Source organism: Phoxinus phoxinus (assembly GCF_949152265.1).
Source record: "Phoxinus phoxinus genome assembly, chromosome: 6".
NCBI classification, from domain to species: Eukaryota; Metazoa; Chordata; class Actinopteri; order Cypriniformes; family Leuciscidae; genus Phoxinus; species Phoxinus phoxinus.
The window spans coordinates 23,738,117-23,751,813 of NC_136881.1; positions in this window are offsets into that span (position 1 = coordinate 23,738,117).

A 13,697-nucleotide genomic window follows, 5' to 3' on the forward strand; every position below is an offset into this window, starting at 1 on the left:
TTTGGTAATACACACTTGAACAAAAGTTATTAGATGTGTTCTGTATTGCTGCCATCTATAACACCAAGACACTCACATGACGGCAACAAATACCTTTTGTTTTAATCCTCTTATTGTTATTATGTACAACACCATACCACAAATATTAATGCGAACTAAAATCCCAGCCTACAAAATTAGTAAGAATAACAACAATTTATGTGTGCTTGAGGCGTAGTTAAATTTTAGGCAATTCATTACTACCACTGTGAAGTTTTTTTTTCCAAGGTAACTTTTGCAGTCTTGTCACTACAGGTTATGGGACATACCTTGGAATCTGTTCATGGACAAAAGCTGTTAGCAGGATAAATAACATCCTCGTGTCTTCAGGGAGTAGAGGGAGATACAGAGAACAACATTCTCCCTATAAAATCCACTAAAATCTTTATGACAGGAGGAAAAGGAGGGCAAGGGTAACTACAGTAGCACGTTACAAGTGAAATTAAATAAAGAAGAGAGAAGGGCGAGGAATTGTGTTGGTGTAAGGAATCCTGGGAAAAGTTTAGAGATAAAGTCAAGATACAAAGGGTCATTTGGGGTGATAAAAAGCAGCTGTTTTATTAACATGTTTTTATATGTCTAAAAGTGTTTTTTTTTTTTTTTGTAAATCTCAACATATATTTTGTACAACAGTAACATACAGCAACATTACAAATAATCACAACAGAAGCAAAAAATGTGGCAATTTTATATTACTGTATAAACAGTACTTATACAATACACATAATTCCATACCACTTATATTCCATTATGAAAGAGGCCAGTCCAAACAGGTTACAGTTTTAAAACACATTTAATCTTTCTGTGAGTAGTGATTGACAATGCTATATCCTTATGAAAAATAAGTTTATCCAAGTGTGCTATTAGTATACTTTGTTTAAACTAAGAATAAGAAAGTATATATTCAGTCTACTTTTTATGTACTTCTCAGAAATATACTTTAAATTCCACTTAATTATACTTGACTTATACTTACACTCAATCTTTTGATGTAGATACAAGTATAATTAAGTATTCTAAGTATTTTTGTTTACTCTTTTGATTGAGCCAATTAAATACTTTATTCACTCAGTTTTACATACTTTCTTATAAACATACATTGTTTGAAGGAATTTACTTTAATTGCAAAATAAAATTGCCGAAGGTCAAACACTCATGTTATGAAGTGTTTCATACAGTGAGTTGGTATGAATTAATGCGTGTATGTCCCAATCATCTCAGTCATCCTCTTCCTCATTTCCTCTCTCTTTTTACCCTCCCTTTCCATTGCTTTATAACCGTGGTTTATAAACTCTGGGTGTGGTTCAGGCATTCAGAGCCCAGACAGTAAAAGTTTGTCAGTGCATCTGTTTATGATTACAAACAGAGCTTGACACACACACACACACACACACACACACACACACACACACACACACACACACACACACACACACACACACACACACACACACACACACACACACACACACACACACACACACACACACAGACAGACAGACAGGCAGGCAGACAGGCAGGCAGGCAGACAGACAGACAGACAGACACACAGACACACACACACACACACACACACAGACAGACAGACAGGCAGGCAGACAGGCAGACAGGCAGACAGACAGACAGACAGACAGACAGACAGACAGACAGACAGACAGACAGACACACAGACACACACACACACACACACACACACACACACACACACACACACACACACACAGACAGACAGGCAGACAGACAGACAGACAGACAGACAGACAGACAGACAGACACACAGACACACACACACACACACAGACACAGACACACACACAGACACACACACACACACACACACAGACAGACACACACACACACACACACACACACACACACACACACACACACTTGTTCTAAAGAACAATTAGTCAGCTAAAAAGTTGTGGATCTTTAACAGGGAGTTTGAACCATGTTCCTTTAGCCAATCATATTCACATCTTCCTGTTATTCCAAAGTGATTATTCACATGGCATTTATGGTTTAGAATTTAGATGATTGTCTGACAAACAATTATGCCCATGAGAAAAGATGTCAGACTCCAAATGATGTACCTTTCTAAACAAGCCAAGAAACAGCCATTGAGATAAATGGAAATGTTTGGTAGACCTGCTTAGTCACAAACTCTTTACAAAGTTATCTTGAGCAAAATGTAATGTGTTTAAGAATCCTCCAAACAGAATCAGGCTCTAGTATCCACCTTATTTTTAATGTTAGAGTGGGCGTGGCCATTTGTAAATTGAATGTGTCTGGCTTTCAGTGTCATCCGCTTCCAGTTATTTTTAGCTGTACAAAACAGCTTGTTATGCTGCTTGAAATTACAAACTGGTATTTCTTACCATATGTATTATCATAATTATAAACACACTGATTGGTTGGTCAAATACTGCAGTTTTGGTGTTTACTGCACATTGAAATTCTTTGTTACATAAAGCAGCTAATGAATTCCCACACATTCACAAAAAAATTAGCTTGTTTCTGCATTGCAAAATAAGGTGGATATTACTGTAAACTAAAACATCTACTACATGCAAATATAGCAATATACAGTAGACTATGTCAAGTAAAAACAAAATCATCTGAATACACAGCTAGGTTTGAATGGCTTTTACAGTTTTTCTCGTTTGTTTACACACATTTTCTGAAAGCATGCCTCATATTCTCAGAACTCTACACACAAATAACACACACACACACACACACACACACACACACACACACACACACACACACACACACACACACACACACACACACACACACACACACACACACACACACACACACACACACACACACACACACACACACACACACACACACACACACACAATAGGCAATTCATTTCACTCCTGCAAAATGAAACAGTACATTCAAAACAATGTTATTTCTTCTCAAAATGGTATTTTGTTTTCAAATGACACACACAAACCATCATATGAATAGACATTTAAAAGAACCAGTTGAATAATGTAAAACACTATGATGAATGGAAAACACATAATGACTTAGGCCTTTTTTTCCCACTGTTACACTTACAACAGACAGTACACACATAAGTGTGTTGTAAAATATTTGAGAATATTGTTTTTATACTCAGAACACACAAATACACGGTAACAAATATTTTGTATTTTTCCCACAAAAACAATGTACACAGTGTACATCCCAACCAACACAAACTTGCACATACAGTGGTTCTACATACAAAACAACAGAATAATTTACTGTATACAATTACAGTAAAAAACAAATGTTTGCGCTTGTAGTTTAGCAGAATTGGTTCAGGGGGTTGGTGCATGAGTAACATGTTGAGGTCATTGTGTCTCAAGTACCAGTATTTGTGATGTGTAAACAATTGAGGAAAAACTTGTAGTTGAGAATGTCTATTTTTATTTTATTAAAATGTTTGTGAATAAGATTGTAATTGGTAATTGTGATAGAATTATAAAAACAATTAAATAAATAAAATACTTTTTGTAGGGCTATTTCTAGAAAATGAGGATTAAATTGTGTTGGTGAAGGTCTTTAGATTCTCACAGTACATCACTTTATCAGTCTGTAGTGGAATCACATGATCATTAAGTGCGGCTGACCCACAGGAATGCTTTACAGACACTGTAAACTTACATCACCTGACTCTGAAAAGAGAGCGAAAGATGAAGTGTGAAAGTAAGGGTGATAAAGATGCACGTAAAATGGTCTGAAAGTGAGCAAGTAAGCATGTTTGTCTCCCTATTTAAAAAAAAAAAAAGCCAGGTCATGTCCTTTAACACCCAAAATAGCGAGAGCTTCCAGAGTTTATTAGCTGTAACTTTGGAACAAACGCACCCCTTTGCACTGTTAAGTCAAGTTGAATTTAGGAGAGGCTGAAAATAAGCATGAAATTAAAATCAGGTGTGTGTGTGTGTGTGTGTGTGTGTGTGTGGGTGCGTGCGTGCGTGCGTGCGTGCGTGCGTGCGTGTGTGTGATAGAAAACAAGAGTGAATTGACTCAAAAATTATTCAGAAGTTACTCAAAAATTAACCCAAATCAATAACAATTCCTCTGTCATTTTTGAGAAACATCAGACTATCATGTCTTGGAAGCCACCAAGAGTTCAGTTATTGTCTCTTGTGGGATGTCTGCTTAAATCTAATTATGTTCTTCTTAAGGTAAAATTACTTAACTTAATGAAATGTCCTTTATGAGTCCAGATTAGTGAAGCTGACCAGTATCTGAACCTTTTCTTCATTGGTAAAAGAGCTGCCCTAGCACAACATCAAAAAGATCAAATTCCAAAATAGATTTTACTTCTCTTTTTTGTTCAATCAGATCGAAATAGATATGGAGACCACAGATAATTTATCTGGTGTCCCTATATTCAAAAAGAGCAAATAGTTAAAAGAAATGATTAAACATACACTGTAAAAAAATAATAGAAATAGAAATATTTTTGACCAATTATTTTCGATATTACCACATGAGGCACAGATTTTAGGTTAGCATTTATTTTCAGTGTAACTCCCTTACCGAAGATCTCGTCTTTCCCTATCAGTCAGTCACGTTTGACGTCATGCCAGATCTGATTGACACAATGGGATCTCGCCTGAGAGCCCAATCACCTTCGAGTAGTAACAAAACAAGCCAATGGACATTGGCGAGTGAGATTTGAATGCAAGCAATCCCTGTACATACGGGTATATAAGGCAGTAGGGCTGAACGATATTCGATTTTAACATCGACATCGCGATGTGCGAGTGAGCGATAGTGTGGGTGATGTGCGATAGTGATGTGAAGGGTAGTAGCACAGTAGCACCAGCGGGAGATATTACATGCCCTTCATGAGGTACGCGCGCGGTCTCTTGCTCTCTCTCCCTCTCCGCTGCGCACGCGCTGCGCGGTTTGGAGCACAGTCTCTGTCTCGCGGGCGCGCTCGCTCCAGATTCCGGAGATTTTAACTAATTCGCGGGCATCAGTGAGCCGCTATCAATATGCGGGAGACTCCCGGAACATCCGGGAGACTTGGGATGTCTGTATCTATAATAATATCGGCATTAGAATTATTGATTTTTCATTAGGCTATTTTTTTGGATGCTCCCTCAGCTCTTGATGCGCGTGGAGCGGCGACGCTGACAAGGCGGTATGGTGTAAAGCTGCTGTTTAAATGTGTTCGGCGGCTTTTCTGTTTACAGAAACATGTTCTCTAATCTGTTTAGAAGATTGAATACAAAATATATTAAAGTTTTCTATCATTTTGTTTATTTCATATGATTATGATGACCAACACCAACAATGTTTTACTTTGGCACTTTGGCTAAGAAAAGTTGACTTAAAAGATTGTGAACCAAAATGCTTAAGTTGTTTTATAAAAAATATATTTATTTTAAGTTATATTGTTGTAAACCAATCAGGGGGTTGGTGTAAAGATGCTGTTTTATTTATAAATGTGTTCTGCTTTTGTGTTTACAGAAATGTAATGTTCTAATTTTGGAATAAAATATTAAGTGACCTTTTTGTTACTTGTAATGAAGCTTGCTTATTAGTGAAATTATTAATATCATGGAATGGTAATTACTGTCTTTAGCCTGGAGTTATGGCTCTCAATATCGCAATATATATCGACAATCATCGTTCAAGTGAGCATGCTGAGGTAGTGTTCGTTGATGAGTCATGTACCCACTGCAGGAAGATGACCATCGCAATGTTGAGATCGATGCTCCAATACCTTGAAAAAGGTTGAGTTCTCTCTGCTATCACCCGATCTGGTTTCTCTGCACCGGGAGCACAGCTCTTTTCCCCATAGGAGGGCCGGGTAGTGTCTGGGGGCCTGGCTAGCACTTCCCAGCCCGTCTCGCTAGCTCATTCGGTCAATCAGACTCGCCATGAGATTCAGTTCACCTGGCATCCCCCCAGATTCACCAGCGTCCGGTTTACCTCAGTGGCAGACAAGGATGCTTCTGTCCTGCGTGCGGAAATTGTGGTCCTGCTGGCAAAGGAAGCAACAGAGCTGGTCCCTTCAGCCGAGATGAGGTCAGGATTTTACAGCCCATACTTCAACGTACCCAAGAAAGGTGGTGGGTTATGAACGATCGTGGTCTTGTGTCCCTTCACAAGCTTCTGTTGAAGATGCTAACGCAGAAACACGTCCTCAAGTGCGTTCGTCCCCAAGATTGGTTTGCAGCGATCGACATGACTTTCACCAGATCGTTTCTGTGATTTGTGTTCGAGGGGCAGGCATATGAGTACAAGGTATTTTGGTCTTCAAAAGTCCCTTTGGGCTGTCTCTGTCACCCATGGCTTCAAGAAAGGTCACCCTTGCCCTTGTCCTGCTAAGGGAGATGGGCATTCTCATCCACAACTATCTCGAGAACTGGCTCACTATGCCCCACTCTCAAGATCGCTGTGCATTCTTTCCTGCAAGAAGGGTTAGAGCGAAGGCTGTCTCCCTCCACCCTGAAAGTGTATGTTACTGCTATCGCCACACATTACGATGCAGTACATGGTAAGTCTGAGGGAAAGCATGATCTGGTCATCAGGTTCCTGGGGGGCGCAAAAAAGTCCCTCCTGGGACTTATCTGTGGTTTTAACAGCCCTATAGAGAGTGCCTGGAATTTGGACCGTCTGACTCTCACGTTCAGTTGCATGTTTACGTGGACCGCACGCAGAGCTTCAGAAGCTCAGAACAGCTCTTTGTTTGCTTTGGAGGCCAGTAGAAGGGAAAGGCTGTCTCCAAACAGAGGTTGGCCCACTGGAAAGTGGATGCCATTGTCTTGGCATACCAATCCCAAGGCGAGCCATTCCCCCATAGGATGAGTGCTCACTCCACTCTGAGTTTTGCCTCCTCCTGGGTTTTGGTTCACGGCGCCTCTTTGGCAGACATCTGCAGAGCTGCAGGCTGTGTGAAACCTAACACATTTGAAAGATTCTACAATCTCAGAGTGGAGATGGTTTCTTTCCGTGTGTTGGGTACAAACAGGTAATGTGCGGGAAGGCAGGTGTGTCTTGCTTTCAGTGCCATTATTCTCCCATGGGGGGATACGAGTGCCTATTTGCTCTCCAGGTGAGTTCCCCGTTTGGCTAACCCTGGATGGAGTTCCTCCAGGATCCTTCGGTAGTCAGACGTCGCAGAGGTGTCCAATGTATGTCCATATGTAGCACTGCCTCAAGGGTCAATCCATATGTGTCTCCACATGTTCCCTCCCTGTGGGCAGGATGTGGTCTCCGTAGTGTTCCTTTCCATCTGGACTAGGTACACATCTCCAGTGTTATCCAACCATGCGTGGCTGTATAAGGGTATAAGAGCAGCAGCTATCGACATCCCCCTGTCCTTCCGTCCCACCTGGACCAGAGATCTAGGTGACTTACACAGTTTGCTGGGAAGTGACAGTGGTTTTGGCGCTTTCCATAGGGACCCCATTGCGTCAATCAGTTCTGACGTAACGCTGACCATGACTGACTGATAGGGAACGTGAGCCTGAAGGAGGGAACGAGCCGTTACTTCTCGCCGCCACACCCCCTATACCAATGATGGATGGCAAATCTCACACACCAATGTCCATTGGCTTGTTCTGTTACCACTCGAAGGTGAGATCCCATTGCGTCAGTCAGTTCTGATGTGACGTCTCTGTTCCCTCCTTCAGGGAACAGGGGTTACACGAGTATTCGAGACATTTTGTCAAATTCAAATTGAATCAAATTGACAACTTTCCAGATCCATTTCCTCAGTACTGCATCTAATGTTACTGTTTTGTGGTAAAATGTATGGATTTTCTTTTTGTGTGTGTGCTCTTGTTTGTGTGATTTATGATGACACAAATTTGTATAAAATACACCTTTCATGTGTATTACACTGGTATTACAACTTAAACGTGGTTTAAGGACATTTCATGAGACCTCATAATTCAAATAGCTTAAAAAACAATGTTTTATTAAAAATGTAAAAATGCAGAATGTTTCCTGTGATGAGTAGGTTTAGGGATAGGGGCAGTGTAAGGGGATAGAATATACAGTTTGTACAGTATAAAAACCATTACGCCTATGGAATGTCCTCACAAGTATAGCAAAACAAAAATGTGTGTGTGTGTGTGTGTTTAAACTTTTTGTTTGGTTCAGCTGTGGAGAAAACCGGTTTGACAATTTTTCTTTTACAGTGTGGGACCCATTTTCCTTTCACCAGAGAAAATGAGGTACAATGAATGACATAGTTCATACACACACAAACACGTGGTTTTGAAAAAGACCGATACAAATGTGAGGAAAACCGGCAAAGTCACATTCTTGTTTTATTTCTTTTCCTCCCTCTCTCTACACCCCCCCCTCTTTTCCACACCCAACATGAACATAAAGAATGCACTGTGAAATTAGCATGAATAAAATGAATAGGGTACAGAATAGGCAGACTGTAACAGATAGTGTGGAACAACATACAAAACAGCATATGTTCACACATTTTATTTAGGTTTATAACAGTAAAACATTCCAGTGTATATAATGACAGAGGCAGTTATAGACCCACCCCGTATCTGCAGTTGAAATTTCTGTGTGAAACCATCGTTCCTGCTCTTACCAGTCATGTTTCCCAACCTTGCTCTTTTTTTCACTAAAGTTTTATTTTTAACAACAATGGCTTAATGGCTGTTTGGATTCAACAAAAACAACTGGAAGGAAGTCTTGGCTTTTGAGGAGAGGGAAAAGGACAGGGAATAGCTGAGAACGACAGACAACAATGCGTCAGACATCTGAAATGTACAGACACACACACAAAACCAGTCACATATGCTACATAGTCTTGGCATTCTCACACACTAACCATATGGTTGAAAAAATAACAGTCAGTTAATTTCAAAGGCCAATGCTACAAAATCCCCCCTCCCCCCATGCTTGTTCCCCACTATACCGGACACTTTTCACTTAATTTGTGTAATTGTCACATTTGGCAACAAAACTCTCTATCTGCCAAACCATTGATGATCATGGGTTTTGTGTGCAAATAATTGTGCACATTAAGACTTAATACATTTATACTTGAAACTATTTTAAGTAACCCCTAAAAAATATCCAGTGTTCCAGAGTGCACTCAGCCAAACTATAATAAAAAGTCACAGTAATCGTATTCACACACCAAATATGCATACTGGGTACAAGTTCTTACAGTATTGTTTCCTGTTGCCATGGTATTACTCTGTTTTCCACCTCACTCCCTCTGTGTGTGTATAGCCATGTCTCCCGCCAGGATTTAGTTTGCTTTTGTTTGCTCAGGCAGAAACAGCCACAAATCTGCGGTGTACAGTAAAAATAATTATAGTATTTACAGTTTTTCTCAGAATATCTATTTTTTCTTTCTTTTCCTCAACCCCGCCCATATAAATCATCATAAGGTAATATAAGTTGACTACTTTCTGATTACTTTTGACTTAACTTGTTTATAACATTGATTTCCCATCTAATTACAAGTACTTCATTTGTTAATCAAGATGACATGTAATTAGTTACTTTACCCAGCACAGCCCAGAATGCTTTAATTTACCACAAATTTCTGTCCATATTTATTATACTGTCATTAAATTGCTTGAACTCTAACAATGCCTGGTGACTCAACTGAACACCTAAATTCCTCCATCTGGTTCCATGTCTGCAAATAAATCTTTGCATACTCTGTATAAATAAAATAAGAAAAATAAAATTATCGCTTAATACTTTTGCCACCTGTCCATTTGTCAAAAAAGGTATACATGTTTAAAAATCTACAAGCGATGGTGACCAATGAAATTACAAATTACAATTACAAAACGTTCATGCAAACAATAATGGTCTCTTCCGTTGTCACTATACTCATAATATAACATATAGACCCATTGCTTTTATAAAACAGGTATTCCATAGTAAAAATTGAAAGTCAAGTCAAGTCATCTTCATTTATATAGAGCTTTTAACTATGTAGATTGTATCAAAGCGGCTTTACAGTAATAAACGGATAATTTAAAGGTAACAGAGATTGTTTTGGCTTTATATCGGTTCTTGAATAAAGATATTTTCCAGCTAAAGTTAGTTTAAAGGACACAAATGTATTAAAAATTCACTTAAATATTGTTTTATTTAGGCCTAAGCAAATTCATTAAGGACATTTCAGGGCTACATTGGCCCTGCCATGCAAACATTAACATAACTTTATTATATGGGTGCTATGCAGTTGTTGTTGCTTTAGTCTGCAACCAGGATTGGAACTATCTATTTTTATAAATCATTATAGCACCCTAATATTTGCACTTTATACATAGTGCATTAACAGTCTTAACCTTTGTATTATTTTGTGTTAAATTTAAAGGTGCAGTCTGTAAGGATAAATATCGGAGATCGTCGTTTCCCCGCCCCCTCCTCCTCAGACTCAACGCGGGTTGCCAGTTTGAGGACACGCAACAGCAACAAGCGCAATTGACAATGATGTGTAAGTTGATGAGTTGATTTATCTGCATTTTAATATGCTCTCGTTCATACAGATTTTTAGATGGTTACTGAGGCTTTTTAGGTTGGGTAGAATCTGCAATCTCTGACCCAGTTTGTTTGTTGGCTGCAATATGCTGTGTTTCCTGCAAACCGGGGTGCATGTCGAAATACTTTTGGGTGAACTGTCTGGCAGTGGGTAACGGGGACACAAATTTATTGAAAAAAAATTATGCATAGTGTATAAAGCTGTCCAGCTGCAACCACCCCCATTGTAGTCCGTGTGACACCGTGTGACTACAACACTTGTGACAGTGAAGAGCTAGGGTTTTTCTGTTGAAATTACATGATACACAAATATAGGAACAGTTGTGTCCCTCACACACATACTGACACACACAAACGCTGTTGGCAAGTAAATGGATGGATTATCCCACCTGGCTGAAGGGAACGGCAAGCTTAGCAGAAGGGCCAGAGAGAAAAAAGAGGTCATGAGGACTGTGTTCTAGAGTTGTAAAGAGGACATCAGTCCCATGTCAATAATCAAGGAAAGAGCAATGGAATTCAAATCAATACCAATATGCGTCTCTGCACATGTAGGCAACTATATATATTCATGTACTAAAGCTCTTTAATTCTGCATAAACATATTTAAAAATGTATTTTGTAATGATTGTAATCTTCCATAATGTTTTCAATTTCCTTCTTCAGTCTTGTCACATACCAGTGAAAGCTAAAGGTCTCTCTTCCTTAGAAAACTGATTCTGACAAATGTCCATTATAGTAAAATGCTTTATTTAGCAATTTATTTAAATACCTTGTAACTGAATCAGTCAGACAGTAAGTGTGGTGGATAACAGTACAGTGGCATTTCCCATGCTTTATCCCTCAGAATCATAAATTAGTCATGTTTATTTGTGGAAAGGATCAATACTGTCAATGTACAGGAGGGCTGTGTGCCATGTAGACTGTATTGAACTATCAGGGGAAAAATCTGCATGATTAGTCAAAATGAATGTAATTTATGTTTTAGTGCAAAACCTTTGGGTGACTGTAGCATGGACTTTCTTTGAATTACAATTCAGTAAATTCCATTTCCTGTCATTTCAATTCAGTTCAAATATGCGCTTATTAATTTAAAGAGAGCCTGTTCTTAAATGTAAAAATATTTTCTCTTGATAAACTTGATAAAAAGTTGCATGGGATTTCCATTATAATGAAGTTCCAACATCCATCCCCGATCAGTTCTTGCCATGAAGGGAAGGCAGTGCACGTATTTTAATGACTTACACCCTCGGACATGACAAAACCTGCATCTGTCGACATATCTCTCCATTCTCAGCCCCAGCCCAACCTCTGAAGACACAGTAGCTGACAGAAATACACTCTCTCTGGCCAGACTGCAGCATCCCTGAGGTGTCTTCAAAACACTGTCTAAAAATCTGTTCGTTTTACAAACCTTCAGAGAAAATCCAGAACGGTGTACACAAGGAAAAAAAAACAAGGAGGAAATACAGAACAGAGGGGACATTAATATGATTTAAAGCAACCAGAATAGAACTGCAACAGCAGATTGAGATTTACAGCTTTGCGATAATTCTGCTCTCCATACAGATTTATTTGCTGCTGCTGTGTAGAAACACCGACCACCAATGTCACTGAGAAAAAGAGAGGAGGAGGAAAGAGAGAGGGAGTGCATACTAAGTGATTGAAGTGCTTATGTTCGAGGGAAGGGGGTGGATAGAGAACAGGAGAAAGGGATGGAGGCAAAGGAGGGGTTGGGAGAAAAGAAGAGGGGTCGGATTGCAGACTTTCATCCAGGCACGCCCAGTGTTTCTGAACATTCTTAGCCTCAGGCATTGCATTTCAACATCAGAACAGCAAAGTTCACCTGGTTGAAGTGCAGAGAGAGATGCTTAGACAAAGTGTGTCATCTTTCACAGGGAGTGGCTGTGTATGCCAGGTCAGTGAATCAGAGAACCACTGTGTGCCTATTTGTTTTCGCAGGTCTCACCCTAGAGATTCTCTGTGGTGACCTCAACCACTGGCATAGCAACATGGCAATAATACATATTTAAAGTTCTAGTCAAATGACAATTCACAACATTAATGCATGTTACTTATTCTGAATGATTCATCCATGCATGTTTTCTTTTTCTTTTTGAAGAAAAAAAGTTTTAGACCTTTAGAGGTTTGAAGACCTTGCCGTTTTAATAAAAAATATTCAGGTGAAACAACAGACTTGTCTCTGGTGATGTGTATGCAGGACTTCTCCAATCATTTAGTCCCCTTAAATGCCTTAAGTGCAACACCCACATAAAAAAAAAAAAAATCTTTCAATAATCCATTACACTCATATACACGCCAAAAACAATAATAATAATAATAAAAATAATTAAAAAACAGGCATTTTTCTAAATATTTGTGTTCCATTGGGGGACAAAAGCATACAGGTAAATGATGACAGAGATTTTGGGAAACATTTTCATTTGTGGGTGAATATCCCTACTGTGGGTGAATATCCTGAACTAACATCCTTTAAATGTACTATCTTAGAGGTAATTTACTAGGCTATACTAATAATCAAAGGACGTGTGTAGATTGTGTAGATAAATTGACTATTTTAAGCCAATAATGTTATTATTATAACTGAATAATATATATACAAAAAAAACTTACATTCCTCCCTTGCCATTTTTTTTGTGAGAGGAAAGTACACAGATGTTATCTTCTTATGGCCATTCTCAATGAAGTTCATGTGACTGTTTTTTTTCTTCTCCAAGTCACTTTAATTGAATTAAACCTCCTGTTTATTCTGCAAGTATAATGCATCTGAAGTGCTATTTGTAAAATTCTAAAGGTTTTATTTCAGTATGTTGGTGTCCTTTGATACTCTGATTATTATTTGTCTGATACTATATTCAATGACAATAATAAATAACAGGTCAATAAATGAGTGACAAGTATTTGTCTCTATTTCAATATAGGCTATTTTTTACCTTTGTGTACGGCCCCCACCCCCACATCCCCAATCCTCTTGGTAGCATTAAACAAGCTCAATTTTATTAGAATGCTTACATTGTTTCAATGCCCCAATTGACTAAAAACAGATTTGGGACAGTACCTACAAGGCTTTTAGCAAGGCTTCAACCACATCGCGAAAAACACATGGGGGGTCTAACAAGCCAGAGATTAGA